The following is a 7,029-nucleotide window of genomic DNA, read 5'->3' on the forward strand; positions in this document are numbered from 1 at the left end:
TTTTTGACCTATCAGTMAAGAAAGTAAATACATGATATACTGAGATTTTTACTGTTGTGAAGCATTGTAAAGCACTAATAAACAAAATTTACTTCTATGTTAGGTTTCTCATTTTGGGAAAAAAGTGACTATCCCAGAGGACAGCTGCGAAGAAAACTGTGGCTTTTATCAAGACTCAGATGCAAGAAGTAAAATTTCTTCCTGAATGATTTTGATTATACAGTCTAATGTTTCCTACACAATGAATAACAAATGAAAGCACTGAAGAACAATTTTCTTCAGAATTGAAGAACAATTGTACATGTCAGATATTCAAGATATTCAGTAGGTCAAGTTACAGTCAACTCAAGACAGGCTTTTCATGTTAACTTCACTTCTCGAGAGTGAAGAATGTKATCCCATCAAAGCAGAGTATACTTATTTAAGGGTTTTGCAAAGCAGTCTTTTTAAACTTTGGGTCATTTTCAGACTGTTGCAGTTGCCAGTATTGCAACATCTGCCTGGCAGGATGACGCAGAATTGTTACCTTGAGCATCCCAGCTCTCATGCAGCCAGTGAGCTAAGTGCATCCAAGAGGAAATTCAGAAAGCTTAAGTAGGAAGCCTTTCTCTTTCCCTTGGCTGTACAGGAAGTGTCTTTGGGAATGCTAAATCATGATGTTTGTTTGAACAGTTGTCTTAACTCATCTACATAAATAGAGGAGACACCTTCATCCCTTTGAAAGTCAGACCAATTAATTCACTTTTGAGCAAAATGAGATGAAAAAAAGATGCCTTCTTTTATGCACAGGTTAAGGTACTTGACCAGAAAGAGATTCTTAGACCTCCCTGTTTATACCTCCTAAGGGAGTGCCTAAATCTCAGACAGTTATGTAGCCTGAGACTGAACTGTTTATATTTTTCCAAATYTCTATTGAATCTAGACCACAGTGTAGAAAAACAATGAAACATTCAAAGGATTCATGAGAGAGAAAAAAAGTAGACAAGACCTGTTTCTATCCAGATGGTAAGGATGATTGCCTGGGAGGGATGCCTTCTTACTTCTGGCTCCATATATTCCCTATATACTTTTTGTACTGTTTAGGACAACAAGTTGTCGCCTTCCTGTTAACTGATAATTACTTATATACTGCAATATAACAGAGCAAATATTCAGACACACTCTAAAATTCTATCTAATAAGGTGTCTATATTTTGGCTATTTCTTTGTCATCTTCTTTTGCTGCTTTTTCCTTAAAAAACAAATAAAGTCAAAAAGAACATTCTCCTGCTACCTAAAATGTTCTTTAATCTAATGAAGTTAGGTATATATTATAATATCAGGGTAGAAACTTACAGTTCCACAACATCCGAACTGAGAGATTGTTATTAAAAAAAATGGCTCTAAATTGGGCAGAGTCTATCACTAGAATTATACTGGTACAACTAAAAGACCAATTAGGTATGAAAATAATATGATAAGATCATTTTAGACTTCTAATCTATGTCAGCTTTGAAAATTTGGGTTTTTAGTACTTAAGCAGTCTRAAGTACTTAGAATGAAATATGAAAAATACCCCAAGCAATCACTATTCGGAACTGAAATGTATAGGGGCACTTTATTATTCAGTAGCATTCTAAAGTACATATTAGAACAGTATATAATAAAAATAAAAACACGTACATCAATTACTTTTTTATTCATTTCATACTCTTAAAAATTACAGAGGTCTGTTCAAAGCACGCACATTACTTACATAAGCAGTAACATGGACACACCTAAATGTCAGTTGATTTTGTGAATATAATGTGTAGCTGTCTGTTAAGTAATAGTGGTAGCTAATATTTTAAAATACTTGATGGGTATGTCTTGGGATTATACTCTTCCAGTGTAAAYGTGCAGAGTGATTTTCAACTCCTTTGCTACAGACAGAAATTTTATTTAAAGTACCTTTCAAAGCAAATTGAGCAGGGGTCTTTTTCGCTGTTGTTGTTCCGCTCCATGGAATTCTGCTATCAAGAATTCACATTTCACCAACTTCAGCTACTTTGTGGGGTCCATCGATTGGGTTAACATAATAAAGACAGATGTCAGTGGAGTAGTTATACCACTTCTACRTGCCATTTACAGACTTCTTTTCTGTGCTTACTCTCATAAAAAATCTCCTGACACTATCTCTCCACTAATAGTCCTACATCTCAAAACTGGGCAAGAAGAGTTATCAAATATTATCCGTTTCTTGACAATCTTGTGCAAGACTCTATACTATCCATAGGTAGGAATTTGGGAAATATTAGACTGACTTGAATAGATATTTTGTAGGACTGTTCTAATATACAGCCATTAAAATCACCACATTCTTCTCCTATTCATAGACATTCACCTTTCTCATTTCTGTGGCTAATGCTAGGGAAAATGGAATGGCTCAGCTACTTTAAGGCAACTAGCAATTATACATCATAAACTCACACCTACAGAAAGAAGTGCTCCAAAGAGGACCGTGATTAATATAATATTATTTAATGGTTGCATTGACAGTATAAATACAGTAGCATGTAAAGTAAGAAGGATAAGAAGGGGGTGTAAACCTTTTTTTATTCTGGCAACTGTAATTTAAAAGAGGGTCAAGCTGTCCCTGAGATTTTGATTGTCTGTCTTCCAGTAGTATTCTTCACTTTAGGGTGATAGTGATTTCTATAAATGAATACATCAAACTGCATTTCCCACAACTTGAATACTACTTCAGAGCTGACAGGCATGAAGAGTAAAACTGTTGTATTTTCAGTAGTATTAGACACACAACTGATCTGGAAGTTTAGTTGATCGGTGACCTACCTGAGCTGTTAGCWCCCTTCTAGAAAAGATATTTATAATCTTTCCTGGGTTTTCAGATTGCTTTCTACTATCTATTTATCTTCTACACCTCTACTGACTATCTGCTTGAGCCGATAACTGCCAGCTGCCTCAAATTCTCTGTGATACTTGATAGAGATCTTTCGCAGTTGAATCTATAGCTGTAGTTAAAATGTGCTGTGCTCTGTGTTCCCAGGAGCTGTAAAAGAAAAGAATTTTACTGGGTCTGGAATAGGCGTGGTTATTGCTTTTAGAGAAAGCTGACCTCAATAGGGAAAAAACACCCTTAAGGTATTTTTTATCATTAGAATTCTACAATCTAGTAATATTTATAGGAATTCTATCACAAAAAAATGAAGTATACATATCTGTTATGCTAGCAGAACTAGGATTAAGGTTTTATGYTAGAAACAGAATTATCTGTGTACAAGAATGAAGGTGGAGTGAGACACAGGCTGAAAATGATTAATTGTTGATACAAAGTTTACAGAAAGTGGTCTAGGTGATTTACCAATGTAATTTTAATGACAGAATCCTATATATTTGCTAGAGATGAGGAACACCTATACCGTACCACCTTACATATATACACAAGAGAAGTCTGAGTTACATATTAAAGGAACATAAATCATTCAGGGGGGGGGAAAATCAATCAGAATATGATCTTATGTACAATGTAGGCCAGAATGACATGCACTCATAAATGCAGCCCATATAGGTCTAGAGATTAGAAGATATGACACGTGACTTAGCAGAGGAAAATGGAAACATTAGCTTAGGCAAGGACCTGTAAAAGTTTGTGTCCAAYTGAAGGTGCATGACAAGTAGTAAGTGATGCAAATGGACTAATCCAGTAGAAGACTTACCTGAGCAATTAATGCATAGACTCAAAGAAAATACCACTGGACATTCAACAATCACAGCAYTTTCTTTTTCTCTAGTGAAAATGATACTTAAGAACTTTTTCCAATAGTATCATTCAAACAACTTCAAGCTGTTATCAACTTAAACAGGAGGATGTATGCAACCTTCCACRGGTCTAATCACACGAGTAAATGAAAATGGAATGAATAACCAGATGCATGTCTTGTTTTCACACATACACTAGTTAGGTATCAAATTTCTTCTTTACAATTTGATCACTGAAGAGTACCGAGTATTTCCTCTCAACATGTGACATATGTACATACATTCTTGTATACACAGCTCTGAACTTTTGCTAGCCTCTTGAAATCCATACAAAAATTATTCATCACTATTACTGATACATTTTTAATTCCTACTCTTAGAGCATGGCTAAGAATATTTTTATTTTGAATAATGGTGCTCAGAGAGACTGGAAGGATGTAGAATAGTGACTTTTTTTTTTTTTTTTTAATCTGCATAACGGAAGTGAATCACTTCAGAGTTATCATCCTGCAGTACTTGCAGAGGAGTGTATTCCCTTAAAACTTTGATGCCACGGCAAAAGTAGAAAGAAATCTGCATAAAAAACAAAATTATACATCAACTTTTAGTTTGAGTGCTCATGATACCTTTTATAAGTTGAAGCAAGACATAGACACTAAACTACATCTGAAATTGTGCATGCTGTAGGCCAGAATCACATACCATTATAATTGCAGCTCGCCTATGTTCAGTTTCTCACACTAGAAAACACAAAATGTAATGAAGCACAAAGTAACATTAAGCCCATTAAGATGCATGGCCATTTTCTAGAGAGACTGTTCTGAAAGAAGATGTAGAAAGAAGCTGTATGGGAAAAAATATATTAATATACATATTATCTATATACATATGTTAAACATTATATAGAATCTACTATTTCTATATTGATATATTAATGCATCTGGTAATAAGATAAATACAAACATRCACACACATAGAACACATCTGTTCTACTGTATGTAGCATGTACTATATATCACATTGCTATATAAAACTTTCTTCTATAATGTATATTTTTATARAAAAAGAAAATCTACAGATTTATATAATTATATATTTATTCTATTTAGGGCACAACAGAGGAGGAAATACAAATATATAATGAAAAATAATTAACATAAATCTTCCTGTGTTTATTATTTCAACTCTCTTTGAAAAATAACTTTCCTGTCATTCTACAAAACAGWATGGACTCTAATAATTCACTGTGAAAGACAATGTACCCATGTTTTGCAGTTTACAGGAACTGTCTGAGGTTCTATACTGCCTAAGATCTTCCTGAGAGCATACAACTTGTTTGAACAGTTTTCTATGGAAGACAGCTTAATATGGCTGTAATAATGAGTATACAACTTTGTTGTCAGCACAAGCAGCTTCTCTAAGAAAGATCTTGCATCAGGATTCTCTTAGAATTTACACAACCTTAACCCTATCAACAGGACTTGCCTGGAGGTGATACTGAGTTTGACCACGGGCATCTTTACCTAAGTCATCACTTGTACTCTCAACAGTCCCTGCTTAATATTTCTTCTTCACTCTTCTTGGTTTAGCTGATCTTTTTTGTGTGCTTGTCGGTCTTTCGAAGACTGCAGTGCAACTTCCTGCCAGAGCTGACACTGCAGCTGTGGGAATTTTGGGCAGAGGCTCCCATCACCCGCTTGCTCAACAGAATACTTGCATTGCACTGCTACCTAAATTAATGACATTGGGATTGCCTTGAGCTGCCCGGGCAGCYGCCATGCATGTTTGCCCCTAAAAATGTCCCTGGATTCAGGTAAGTAACTCAAGTATSATGAAGCCTACATGATGTCACAATAATTACTCCAAATTGTTCAGCCTGCTTCAGGACTAAAAGCTACTTTGATGTGTCTGCGAGTGAACTGTTTACTGGTGCTTATGTTAGTCCAGTGTCAGAATCTGTTTAGAAACTCTAGCGAACCAGCTGCTCTACAAACACCTGACAAAGTATTGGCTCCTTTTGAATCTGAAGAACTTGCAATGGAAGCAGGTGATACACAACAGCACATTATAACAATAAACAGGGTGAAATGGAAGTTAGAGAAAGAATACAATGTTACATTACCGAGATTTCTGCATCCCTATCTTCTGCTTTAACAATGTTACCTAAAAGACAAAATAATTCTTAACATTTCTCACATAAGAACAAGCAGTTTCATAAGCAATGGAATCAAATACATTTGACCTGTATTAACTTGCACTTCAAGATGATCATCCTCTGTGAATAGATTCTTTGATGTCTAATAGATATTGCCACTCACACTGCAGCCTTTTTTTGGGGCGTCATGATCCTTGCCAGATTACTTTTCAAACTTCTCCATCCCTTCTGGCTGGTGCTAGCCAACAAATTCAGATGTTGTTAATGGAAAATAAACAGACTAGCATATCAAGTCCTTCCCTCTTTCACTAACTGCTCAGCAAACTAGAATATTCCCAACTGTAACATACAATCTATTTTCTCACATTTACACAAAGCAGTTTTAGTTCCCAGAATGTCTGTAAAGATCCTATTCATAAGCCCTTACCAAATCAAGTACATGCAATAAAGTTATGACAAAAACATATACACAATAATCACATTTACTTTTATACTTATTTTGCAACATAATTTCAACAGTTGTTATTAGCCCAGTTTCCTCATACTACATTGAGGGTTGCTCATAAATGTACAGCCCACATTTACCCACGACTATAGGCATTATGGTAAAATAATTATATAATTATAGGGTTATGTTCTTTTTCTCCACACAATTACAGCCTTAGGGGCTGATTTTTGGGGGGAGAGAATTCAGTGGCCATTCTCTCAAGCTTGTTCAGGGCACATATAGGAGAGTTTTTGGAATGAATTATGGGACTTTTTTKGGGGAGGGGGGAGTGGGAGCAGAAAAGGAGGTTGAGGGGGAAGGCAGCCAAGTTTTGTCAGGAACTCATTTCTTACCCGCCACATTTCATTTCCTGCTTCAGAAGATGACGTTCCTGCGTTTTGCAGAAAAACGGTGCGTGTGTGTCTGTGTGTTTTTCCCTAGAGCGCCCAAAACCTACGCACCCTTCCGTGACCTTTTCGAGTGGAAATGGTCTCGGGGTGTGAAACGCTCGGCACACGGGACCTCGCGGGGGGCGAGGCCGGGCGCGGGGGGTGAACACGACACGTACTTGCCCGAGGTGCCCGAAGCGCGGCGAAACGCGTGACACGCGGCGAGACGCGCCGCGCCCTTCGCCTCCCACGGGACC

At 36.6% G+C, this 7,029-nt stretch overlaps 1 long non-coding RNA gene across 1 annotated transcript; it reads right to left on the bottom strand.

Moving 5' to 3' along the window:
* Positions 1-1,570: 1,570 nt before the first annotated feature.
* On the bottom strand, positions 1,571-7,018 carry LOC146584927 (uncharacterized). The gene is made up of 3 exons (XR_014898095.1): positions 6,737-7,018; positions 6,060-6,134; positions 1,571-4,314 (listed from the first exon to the last, which is right to left on the bottom strand). It is a non-coding gene; the product is annotated as an uncharacterized LOC146584927 (long non-coding RNA).
* Between the last annotated feature and the right edge of the window lie 11 nt (positions 7,019-7,029).

This window comes from Rhea americana, unplaced genomic scaffold, assembly GCF_003343005.1.
Source record: "Rhea americana isolate MKP2758 unplaced genomic scaffold, rheAme1 scaffold_88, whole genome shotgun sequence".
Classification (NCBI taxonomy): Eukaryota; Metazoa; Chordata; class Aves; order Rheiformes; family Rheidae; genus Rhea; species Rhea americana.